We start from the raw sequence: 12,955 nt of genomic DNA, 5'->3' as shown, positions 1-12,955 counted from the left end.
GGGTTGTTTGTTTTATTGATACTGAGCTGCATGAGCTGCTTGTGTATTTCGGAGATTAAGCTTTTATCAGTTGCTTCATCTGCAAGTATTTTCTCCCATTCTGAGAGAAATGTTTCCAGGCAAATTGTGAAATTTTTTGTTCTAGTTCTGTGAAAAATGCCATTGGTAGTTTGACAGCGATTGCATTGAATCTGTAGATTGCTTTGGGTAGTAGAGTCATTTCCACAATGTTGATTCTTCCAATCCAAGAACATGATATATCTCTCCATCTGTTTGTATCATCTTTAATTTCTTTCTTCAGTGTCTTATGGTTTTCTACATACGGGTCTTTTGTCTCCTTAGGTAGGTTTATTCCTAGGTATTTTTTTCTTTTTGTTGCACTGGTAAATGGGAGTGTTACCTTAATTTCTCTTTCAGATTATTCATCGTTAGTGTATAGGAATGTGAGAGATTTCTGTGCAATAATTTTGTATCCTGCTACTTTACCAAATTCATTGATTAGCTCTAGTAGTTTTCTGGTAACCTCTTTAGGATTCTCTATGTATAGTATCATGTCATCTGCAGACAGTGACGGCTTTACTTCTTTTCTGATTTAGATTCCTTTTATTTCTTTTTCTTCTCTGATTGCTGTGGCTAAAACTTCCAATACTATGTTGAATAATAGTGGTCAGAGTGGCCAACCTTGTCTTGTTCCTGATATTAGTGGAAATGGTTTCAGTTTTTCACCATTGAGAACGAGGTTGGCTGTGGGTTTGTCATATATGGCCTTTATTATGATGAGGTAAGTTCCCTCTATGCCTACTTTCCAGAGGGTTTTTATCACAAATGGGTGTCAAAAGCTTTTTCTGCATCTATTGAGATGATCATATGGTTTTTCTCCTTCAGTTTGTTAATATGGTTTATCACATTGATTGATTTCTATATATTGAAGAATGCTTGCATTCCTGGGATAAACCCCACTTGATCATGGTGTATGAGCCTTTTAATGTGCTGTTGGATTCTGTTTGCTAGTATTTTGTTAAGGATTTTTGCATCTATGTTCATCAGTGATTATGGCCTGTAGTTTTCTTTCTTTGTGACATCTTTGTCTGGTTTTGGTATCAGGGTGATTGTGGCCTCATTGAGTGAGTTTGGGAGTGTTCCTCCCTCTGTTATATTTTGGAAGAGTTTGAGAAGGACAGGTGTTAGCTCTTCTCTAAATGTGTGATAGAATTCGCCTGTGAAGCCATCTGGTCCTGAGCTTTTGTTTGTTGGAAGATTTTTAATCACAGTCTCAATTTCAGTGCTGTGATGGGTCTGTTTATATTTTCTATTTCTTCCTGGTTCAGTTGTCAGAAGATTCTGCTTTTCTAAGAATTTGTCCATTTCTTCCAGGTTGTCCATTTTATTGGCATATTGTTGCTTGTAGTAACCTCTCATGATCCTTTGTTTTTCTGCAGTGTCAGTTGTTACTTCTCGTTTTTCATTTCTAATTCTGTTGATTTTAGTTTTCTCCCTTTTTTTCTTGATGAGTCTGGCTAATGATTTATCAAGTTTGTTTATTTTCTCAAAGAACCAGCTTTTAGTTTTATTGATCTTTGCTATTGTTTCCTTCATTTCTTTTTCATTTATTTCTGATCTGATCTTTATGATTTCTTTCCTTCTGCTAACTTTGTGGGGTTTTTGCCTCTCTCTCTAATTAGTGTAAGTTTAGGTTGATTATTTGAGATGTTTCTTGTTCCTTGAGGTAGGATTGTATTGCTATAAACTTCCCTCTTAGAACAGCTTTTGCTGCATCTCATAGGCTTTGTGTTGTCATGTTTTCATTGTTATTTGTTTCTAGGTATTTGTTTGCTTTCTTCAGTGATCTCTTGGTTATTTAGTAGTGTATTGTTTAGCCTCCATGTATTTGTATTTTATACAGATTTTTTTCCTATAACTGATATCTAGTCTCTTAGCGCTATGATTGGAAAAGATACTTGATACGATTTCAATTTTCTTAAATTTACCAGGGCTTAATGTGTGACCTAAGATATTATCTATCCTGCAGAATGTTCCATGAGCACTTGAGAAGAAAGTGTATTCTGTTGTTTTTGGACAGACTGTCCTATAAATATCAATTAAGTCCATCTTGTTTAATGTATCATTTAAAGCTTGTGTTTCCTTATTTATTTTCATTTTGGATTACCTGTCCATTGGTGAAAGTGGGGTGTTAAAGTCCCCTACTATGATTGTGTTACTGTCGATTTCCCCTTTTATGGCTGTTAGCCTTTGCCTTATGTACTGAGGTGCTCCTATGTTGCCTGCATAATTGTTATATCTTCTCCTTGGATTGATCCCTTGATCATTATGTAGTGTCCTTTGTCTCTTGTAATAGTCTTTATTTTAAAGTCTCTTTTGTCTGATATGACAATTACTACTCCAGCTTTCTTTTGATTTCCATTTGCATGGGATATCTTTTTCCATCCTCTCACTTTCAGTCTGTATGTGTCCCTAGGACTGAAATGGGTCTCTTGTAGACAGCATATATACGGGTCTTGTTGTTGTATCCATTCAGCCAGTCTGTATCTTTTGGTTGGAGCATTTAATCCATTTACATATAAGGTACTTATTGATATGTATTTTCCTATTACCATTTTCTAAATTGTTTTGGGTTTGTTATTGTAAGTCTTTTCCTTCTCTTGTTTTTCCTGCCTAGAGAAGTTCCTTTAGCATTTTTTGTAAAGCTGGTTTGTTGGTGCTGAATTCTCTTAGCTTTTGCTTGTCTGTAAAGGTTTTAATTTCTCTGTCGATTCTGAATGAGATCCTTGCTGGGTAGAAAAATCTTGGTGGTAGATTTTCCCCTTTCATCACTTTAAATATGTCCTGCTACTCGCTTCTGCCTTGCAGAGTTTCTGCTGAAAGATCAGCTGTTAACCTATAGGGATTCCCTTGTATGTTATTTGTTATTTTCCCCTTGCTGCTTTTAATATTTTTTCTTTGTATTTAATTTTTGACAGTTTGATTAATATGTGTCTTGGCATGTTTCTCCTTGGATTTGACCTGTATGGCATTCTCTGCATTTCCTGGACTTGATTGACTATTTCCTTTCCCATATTAGGGAAGTTTTCAACTATAATCTCTTCAAATATTTTCTGAGTCCCTTTCTTTTTCTCTTCTTCTTCTGGGACCCCTATAATTCGAACGTTAGTGCATTTAATGTTGTCACAGAGGTCTCTGAGACTGTCCTCGATTCTTTTCATTCTTTTTTCTTTATTCTGCTCTGTGGTAGTTATTTCCATTATTTTTTTCTTCCAGGTCACTTATCTGTTCTTCTGCCTCAGTTATTCTGCTATTGACTCCTTCTAGACAATGTTTAATTTCCCTTATTGTGCTGTTCATCATTGTTTGTTTGCTCCTTTGTTCTTCTAGGTCCTTGTTAAACGTTTCTTGTATTTTCTCCATTCTATTTCCAAGATTTTGGATCATCTTTACTATCGTTACTCTGAATTCTTTTTCAGGTAGACTGCCTTTTTCCTCTTCATTTGTTTGGTCTGGTTTTTACCTTACTCCTTCATGTGCTGTGTGTTTCTCTGTCTTCTTATTTTGTTTAACTTACTGTGTTTGGGGTCTCCTTTTCACAGGCTCCACGTTCGTAGTTCTCATTGTTTTTGGTGTCTGCTCCCAGTGGCTAAGGTTGGTTCAGTGGGTTGTGTAGGCTTCCTGGTGGAGGGGACTGGTGCCTGTGTTCTGGTGGATAAGGCTGGATCTTGTCTTTCTGGTGGGCAGGACCATGTCTGGTGGTGTGTTTGGGGGTGTCTGTGACCTTATTATGATTTTAGGCAGCCTCTCTGCTAATGGGTGGGCTTGTGTTCCTGTCTTACTAGTTGTTTGGCATAGGGTGTCCAACACTGTAGCTTGCTGGTCGATGAGTGGAGTTGGGTCTTAGCATTGAGATGGAGATCTCTGGGAGAGCTTTTGCTGTTTGATATGTGGAGCCAGGACGTCTCTGGTGGACCAATGTGCTAAACTCGGCTCTCCCACGTCAGAGGCACAGGCCTGACACCTGGACAGAGCACAAAGACTCTGTCAGCCACACGTCTTTTGGGAGGTCTGAGGTCTTCTGCCAGCATTCAGTAGGTGTTCTGTATGAGTTGTTCCACATGTAGATGTATTTCTGATGTATTTGTTGGGAGGAAGGTGATCTCCACGTCTTACTCCTCTGCCATCTTGAAGGTCTCCTGTTACTAATTCTTTTAAATGTAACTGAAATGTTTTATTAGAAAATAAAAATTCTTAGGATAGAATAAATAAACCCCAAGGATAAAACATTTATGTAATTTTTTAAAACTTAGATGTTATTCAAGAAAACAGTGAAAATTTATTTTAACAATTAGTACTATGAAGTAGTCTAATTAGTGTCACTCCTAATATTATTTCATCTTTTAAAATATTTAATAATTTACAATTTCTGTCAACAGAAAGTAAAATAGTAGAGCTGTCAGGATGCATTTCATTAAGAAATTCATTTCCAATAAAATTTTACTTTTTATCTTTATTTTTATTATTATTTTTTAATATTTTATTTTATTTTTTTTATACAGCAGGTTCGTATTAGTTATCCACTTTATACATATTAGTGTGTATATGTCAATTCCAATCTCCCAATTCATCCCACCACCACCACTCCTGCCCCGCTCTCCTGCCTTGGTGTCCATACGTTTGTTCTCTACCTCTGCATCTCTATTTCTGCCTTGCAAACCAGTTCATCTGTACCATTTTTCTAGATTTAATAATTATTTATCAAACATTTTAAATCATTTATTTTGATTAATTTTGTAATCATTATAATATAATATTATCTAAATCTGGAAAAGAAATGTAGTGCCTCATAGGTTCTTTTCACAGGAAACAAACTTACTTTAAAATTGCAATATAAATACACATTAATATATGTACATTAATTTATATACATGTAAGTTCTATATAAGAATTTATGTAAGATCAGTTAAAGACATTAGATAGTTAGGATTAAGATCATACTAACATTTAAAACTTATTATGTTTTATTATATGAGGAGATCCCAAGCAGATAAATTGATTGAAAATTACTTAAGTTATTAGCATATAAATCTTTACAGGGAGAAGAACATAAATAAATTTAGCGTAAAAGAAAAATCTAAACTTCAGAATGTTAATAATAAGCTGTCATGTTTAAACCTGAGTAGTGGTAGATGTCAAATTAAACTGATATTTAGATTCCATTGGTTATATTTTTAAAAGTGATGTAACAGTTTTATTTTTTAATGCCAACATTTACAATATTCCAAAAATTACATCCCTAGGAACTATTTAAATTGGTAATGGAAAATTTTAGATGAAGACTTCTGTAAGTTTGTAAACTTACAAATATATAAGAGAGAGCATAGACTGCAAAATTATTTCAAATGAAATACGAGCCAAAATGATTGAAGACCTTAAATGATCTCTGAACATATACATTTCTTTCCATTCCGGATTTTATCTATGTAATTGCATAGAAAATACTAACTTCCAAGGGAAGCTGTTTCATAACTTTCCCAATGTATTTAATATTTGTCAACAAATTATTTCCTGTATATAGTGACATGTTAGAATTTAAATCAAATTTTTCTATCTCTTATAAACATGTATAGCTACTATCAAAGTTTTTCTATTACATAACCCAACATACACACACAAAATTCATTCCTGCACTTCCTTTTTCAACTCTTTAATTCATTTATCTAGTTAAATCAAACTCTTCAAGCATCACTAGGCAATCTATTTAGCAAAATTGAAATTCCATTACTTTCTACTTGAAAGCAGTGTATAGGATTTTGAACTTTTGTAATGCCAGATAAAGCTTAAATGAGGTTTTAAAACCAGATTACTTTTTGTAGGTGAAATCCTGAGCCTCTTTGAACTGGAGCTTACTATCCTCTCTACCCACATGAAAGTGTATTTAATTCACAAAGGAAAACAGTGTATTTATTAATTTAAATGTTTTATAAACTCCATGTTAATGATCAATTTACAGAAGAAAGCATTTTCAGAGAATACAGAATAAGCTATTGGACCATGAAGCATTGGTGACCTTCTAACACACTAGCAAAATGAAGTTAGGTATCCTAATTGGGTGAGATCAAACAATAACTGAAAAACCAAAGAACTAACATATCAGAAACAGGAGATAAGTAAAACAACTTCTGAAAATAATTTCTTAGTGAACCTAAGGGTTAAAATAATACTAAGTAACACTTTAAAATTCATTTAAAATGATGATATAAAGAGATTCAAAGATTTAATATATGAGGAGGTTCAAAGTACAAAAAGAGATTTAAAGATTCTGGAATAGTTTAGCTTAGAAACATAATAGCACCCCAAATAACACCCACCCCTTACTATAAGACTTTATTCTCCAAAGTACTCACTTAGGAAGAAAGATGCATTCAATATGTGAACTGATATTTTAACATGTAAGATGACAAATTAGTTCCACCTGACCTGGATCCCCAAATATGATCAACAACCATGCCAAAACCATTTTTATTAACTTCTATAATTACCTGATATTCTACCATCAAAGGCCCCTGATACAAAGAAGAATGATACTTTATTAGAAGATAAAATGAATTGTTGGTATAATTGAACTGTTGGCAAAGAATAATAGCATGTTTTGCTATTAAAACATATCTAAATTTGAGCTCAAGTCATATATCTAGATTTCTAGTTCCTACTACTGCATAACAACTTGAAATCTTAGTGGCTTAAAACAATAATTGTTATTTCATTGCTATTTCTCATGGTTCTGTTGGTTGACTGGACTTGGCTAGGTGGTTCTTGACTTAGAGTCTATGCAGCTATAGTAGGTGGTGGCACTGGTGCCACTACAGAGGCTTCTTCCCACATGTCTGGTGGTTGATACTGTCAGCTTGGATCTTTTCTGTGGTCATCAGCTACAACACCCACATGCAACCAGCAACCACTTCACAGGTTGCTTGGCTTCCTTAGAACATAATCAATATGTGTGCACCAAAATAACCAGAAAGAAATGGCACAATGTTCCTCCTGCCATAGTCAAAATCCACCCAGATTCAAGGGTAAAAAACAAAGATCCCCACCTCTTGCTGGGATCAGTATTAAAGAACTCAGGGGCTACATTATAGATCAGTCATGATTTACACACCGGCAACAAGTTATTCACATTTTTCCTAACTAAAACATTGAGAAATCCAGATGATATAAAACTTAATTGTCACCTTATATGATGCAAAATCAATTAATATATTTGATGATCCTTCTTTCCACAGCAAGCATTTTGGCCCTCAGAAAAGGGAGGTGCTTAGTCAATTAAATTCCTATAATACTACCAGGCTGAATTATCCCATAAGACTCAAAATAAAGTTCAATTTTTAACCCCTTTCTAAGACTTGTCAAATGTCTCATCAGACGCGGCTGTAGGTTCAAAATCGTGCCATCTAGGTCAAATCAAGTTGAGATGAGGCTCTTGGTTTGTTTTGGAGGGGAAACAGCTTCTCTGATAAGATTTTTGTCAACTTGAAAGTCTCCACTAAAAAAAACAAGTTAGCTGCCCTACATAAATCCAATAAGCAAGTGTTAAGGCATTATAGCAATAAACACTCTGTTCAAAAAGAGGAAACCAGACTGCATGGGATAGTCCCATGGACTGGCTGGGCACACGTTGCCAGGTCTTGGGTACAGCCTGGTTCTTCTTCCTGGGAGTGATTCTCCACGGATCGTGGCTCCATTTTCTGAGTTCCTGATGCAACACTCTGAGCCATCCATCCTTTCTCCATGAGAAAACAGGTTGAACTGAATAGTCTCAGCCTACTCTCTTTCTGAAACATTGAGGGTCCAAAGACATTTTAATTTTATATTCTCTTTCTGTGCTTCCAAGAGAAACAATATCCTAACAACTTTGTGGGTTTTCTATAAATTTTACAGAAGTTCATTCCTTTAAACAAAATGTACAATGATAACTAACTACCAGACATGTCCTTCTGGACCTTTAGCTCCCAATGAAACTGCTATTGGACAACAGCCTTGAGATTCTTAGAAGCCCTATTGTTTACTAAGAGGATTTGCACCACGTGCCTTTAAGATTCATAAAAGGTCTTTTATCTTTCCAAAAGTTTCATTGAGGCACCATTCTATATTTCTTTGAAGTCTTCACAAAGTACTTTATGGTCTTGCTCTAGATATGACCTTGGCATGGAAGCTTTTTATTCCTTTTGTTCTTGGAGAATTTTTGCCATATGGAAAGGAATTAGAAAAAGAATTGTATTTTTAATTTAGGAGGTTCTATCTCTTTTTTAGATTTTTTTTCTAACTTTATTATATAGTTCCTTTTATTCTCACCTCTCTATTCTCACATTTAATGTATTCAGCTAGAAAAAGTCATGTGGTATGTTTAATATTCTGCCTGGATAATATTTTCATTAGACTTTCAAGGTCCTTAGGTACATTTCCTATTTTCCATGTTATCATACTTGACAGTGTCCACCAAACTTTCTTCCAAATGAAGTCCTCTTTCTTCTGGCTTCTCAGAACATTTCATCACTTTCCTTTGAGCCGCCATGCCCTCCTGATCCCTTTAAACTTCTGCTTATCCTCTCCTCACGGCCCTTTAAGCTTTCACTAAAACACTCTTTAACACCCTTCCAGCTGTTCTCTTGTTCCAAAGCCAGTTACACACGTTGCAAGTTTTTGTTACAGCACTTTCAAGTACAAAAATTGGTTCAGTTACTATTGCTGTGTAACAAGTTACCCCAAGAAGTAATGATATAAAAGACATTTACCATTTTATTATAACTATTTGTTTCTAAGTATTGACTGTGCTCAGCTAGGTGACCCTCACCCAGGGTCTCAAATGCTTTTATGGTGAGATGGAGGCTGAGGTTGGCATTATCACAAAGGCTTCTTCCTTTACTTATCCTGCAGGTGGTGATGGCTGTCATCTGGAACTGCATCCGGTGCTGTTGACTGGAACATCTCCACGTGGCTTCTTCATGTGGCTACTTGGCTTTCTCAGAGGCTGGTGACTGTATGTTAGTGTAAACCCCCCAAGACAATTAAATAGAAGCTCTATTCTATATAGCCTCAGAGGTACTTAGTGTCTCCTCCTCCATAGTCAAAAGTTATTCAGATTCAAAAGGAGAAAACACAGATTCTGCCTTTTGATGGGAGGAGTGCAGAAGAATTTGGGGCATTTTAAAAAGTAACACCACAATGGGAAAATAATAAGGTAAAATCTACCAGCAAACCCTAATATAGTCCCTCAGTCCCTTTCCATAAAATAAAGAGATTCTTTGTTTGCTGGAAAAGTAAACTTCAGAAAATTTGATTTTTGAAATGATTTAAAAAAAAAAAAAAAAAAAAGTACTTCTGGGGAATTCCCTGGCAGTCCAGTGGTTAGGACTTGGCGCTCTCACTGCTGGGGTCCTGGGTTCTATACCTGGTAGGGAATTAAAATCCCACAAGCCACCCAGAGAGGCAAAAAAAAAAAAAAAGTACCTCTGTTAATAGTGGTTACTCTCAGTGAAGATGTAGTTAGAGTTACTGGAAAGGTATATGCAAGGAGTTTCTGAGATGCTAGTAATGTTTTGTTTCTTGATCTAGATGCTGATTAAAGAGGTACATTCACTTTATGAGAGGACATTCAGTTTATGTATATATCTGTACCCATTTATATACAGATACAATATTTCAGCATAATATTGCATTTGAAGAGTATGTAAACAGGGTTCCATATGTAAAGAGCTTGGAAGTTGCCACTCCATCATAATAACAAGTAAAAGCTAAACAGACTGAAAAATCAACAACTGTTCTTGGATCTGTTAGAAAGGGGAGGGTGAAGGGAAAACCAATGCCTGTAAGATTGAAGAGACAGGCCAAGACAGGGAATCCCAGCTTACTAGAGCAGAGAAGCACAAGCAGAAACTGTCATGGGAACCAGTGCCGGGGTAGGAAAACCTGTATTGCAATTAACCAATTGCTAGAAGCAAAGTGCAGACACTTCTGAGAGTTAAAATCTCCAAGGGGGAGTTGTGGGACTTCCACAATATTGTGAGATTTACCTCAAGGATCTTGACCAGATTTCCACAGTAAATATAGGAGAAAAGTGTCCTCATACTTCCAATGAAGGAGGGAAAAAGAAGCTATTTAGAAATATATGAGAGCATTCTGGTTTTTTTTTTTTTAATTTTATTGAAGTACAGTTGATTTACAATGGTGTATTAATTTCTGCTGTACAGCAAAGTGACTCAGTTATACATATATATATTCTTTTTCATATTCTGTTCCAGTATGGTGTATCACAAGAGCATGCTGTTTTTTTGTTTGTTTTTTTTTTTATTATTTATTTATTCATTTTTGCTGTGTTGGGTCTTAGTTTCTGTGCGAGGGCTTTCTCTAGTTGTGGCAAGCGGGGGCCACTCTTCATCGCGGTGCGCAGGCCTCTCACTATCGCGGCCTCTTTTGTTGTGGAGCACAGGCTCCAGATGCGCAGGCTCAGTAGTTGTGGCCATGGGCTTACTTGCACCGCGGCATGTGGGATCTTCCCAGACCAGGGCTTGAACCCGTGTCCCCTGCATCAGCAGGTGGATTCTCAACCACTGTGCCACCAGGGAAGCCCCCCGAGCATGCTGTTCTTAATACCTCCTTTCAGGACAAGCTATCTAACCAAACCCTAACCGGTTGGGGTATTATCGGAACATAACAGACCTGGAAAAAGGGAAATACCCAACTCCAGCTTGTTCTAGCCATCCTGTCCTGCCTAAGGAGGAGAAAGACTGAGGAGCATTTGTGAAGTTCACAGTCAAGAAGCACAGGCCCACTAAAAGGAGATCTAATTACAGAACTATAGAACAAACACATCCCTCCTCCCCCGGACCTTGCTGCCACATTACTAAAGGCCTATTTACAGCAGTTCCTTTTACCCAGTATACCATGCTTGACAATCCAAATAGAATTACAAGGCAAACAAAAGGCCAAAAGCATAATGTGAAGAGAAAGAGCAAGCATCAGAACCAGACATGATAGGGATTTTGGAATCACCAGTTAAAGAATTTAAAACAACTTTGAGTACTATGCTAAGGGTTCTAATGGATAAAAAAGGCAGTGTGCAAGAACAGATGTGTGATGTAGGTAGGAAGATGGAAATCCTAAAAATAAATAAATAAATAAACACTGGAGACCAAAAACACTGCAACAAAATAAGGAATGCCTTTGATGGGCTTATGAGTGGACTGGGCACAGCCAAGAAAAGATTCTCTGAGTTTGAGGAGCCTCCACAATTGAAAAGAGAAGAAATGACTAAAAAAAGAAAAAAAAGAAAAAAATATATATACACATATTTCCAAGGACTGTGAGACAACTAAAAATGGTGTAAAATACCCATAATGGGGATACCAGAAGGAGAAGAGAGAGAAAGGAAAAGAAGAATATTTGAAACTATAATGACTGAAAATTTCTCTCTTTCAACATCATAGTGGAACTACTGGCTAATGCAACAAGACAAAGAAATATAATAAACGGTATACAGACTGGGAAGTACGGAGTAAATCTGTCTTTGTTCACAAACGATATGGTCGTCTACGTGGAAAATCCAAAAGAATCCACACAAAAACTCCTGGAACTAATAAGCAATTAAAGTAAGTTTACAGGATACAAGGTTAAGTTACAGAAGTTAATTACTTTCCTATATACCAACAATGAAAAAGTGGAGTTTGAAATTAAAAGTATAATTCCATTTACATTAATACCCACCCAAAAAATACTTAGGTGGAAATTTTTTTAAATATGTACAAGATCTATATGAGGAAAAGTATAAAACTCTTGATGAAAGAAGATCTAGATAAATAGCAATATATTTCATGTTCATAGATAAGATGACACATTATTACTAAGCTTTCCGTTCTTACCAACTTGATCTATATAGCCAATACAATCCCAAACAAAGCCTCAGCAAGTTATTTTGTGGATATTAAGGAACTGATTATCAAGGTAATATGGAGAAGCAAAAAACACCTAGAGTAGCTGATACAATATTGAAGAGGAAGAACAAAGTTGAAGGACTGACCCTATCTGACTTCAAGACTTACTATAGTAATCAAGACAGTGTGGTAATAGCAAAATGATAGACAAATAGATCAACAGAAGAGAATATAGACCTCAGAAGTACATCCACATAAATATATTCAAATGATCTTTAACAAAGGAATAAAGGCAATGCAATGGAGAAAAGATAATCTTTTCAAAATATGGTACTTGAAAACCTGGACATCCACATGCAGAAAAAAAAAAAATCTATACAAACATCTCACAACCTTCACAAAATTAACTCAAAATAGATCACAAACCTAAATGTAAAGCTCAAAACTATAAAACTCCTAGCAGATAACTTAGGAGAAAACCTAGGCGACTTTGGGTATGGAGATGCCTTTTTAGATGCAATACCAAAGACACGATCTATGAAAGAAATAATTGATACGCTGGAATTAATTAAAATTTAAAACTTCTGCTCTGTGATAAACAATGTCAAGAGAATGACAAGTCAAGCCACAGACTGGGAGATATTTGCAAAAGACACATCTGATAAAGAACTGTTGTTCAAAATATACAAAGAACTTTTACACTTAACAAGAAGAAAACAAATCACACAACTAAAGTAGGACAAAGATGTCAACAGACATTTCATCAAAAAAGATACATACGTGGCTAATAAGCATATGGAGATGTGCCCCACATGATATGTCATTAGGGAAATGAAAATTAAAAAGGTGAGATATCACTACACACCTATTAGATTGGCCAAAATCTGGAACACTGACAACACCAAATGCTAGCAAGGATGTCGAGAAACAGGAACTCTCATTCATTGCTGGTGGGAATGCAGAATGGTACAGCCACTTTGGAAAACAATTTGGCAATTTTCTACAAAACTAAAAAATCTCTT

At 35.7% G+C, this 12,955-nt stretch overlaps 1 long non-coding RNA gene across 1 annotated transcript in view; it reads left to right on the top strand.

Moving 5' to 3' along the window:
- Positions 1–9,724, top strand: part of LOC118895957 — a 32,755-nt gene extending 23,031 nt beyond the window's left edge. Inside the window, exon 3 of the long non-coding RNA XR_005020054.1 lies at positions 8,941–9,724. This is a non-coding gene — a long non-coding RNA (uncharacterized LOC118895957). The remainder of the gene's footprint in view (positions 1–8,940) is intronic.
- The last annotated feature ends 3,231 nt before the right edge of the window (positions 9,725–12,955 follow it).

This window comes from Balaenoptera musculus, chromosome 5, assembly GCF_009873245.2.
Source record: "Balaenoptera musculus isolate JJ_BM4_2016_0621 chromosome 5, mBalMus1.pri.v3, whole genome shotgun sequence".
NCBI classification, from domain to species: Eukaryota; Metazoa; Chordata; class Mammalia; order Artiodactyla; family Balaenopteridae; genus Balaenoptera; species Balaenoptera musculus.
The sequence above is the reverse complement of the archived record's forward strand: the minus strand, read 5'-3'. Positions and strand labels throughout refer to the sequence as shown.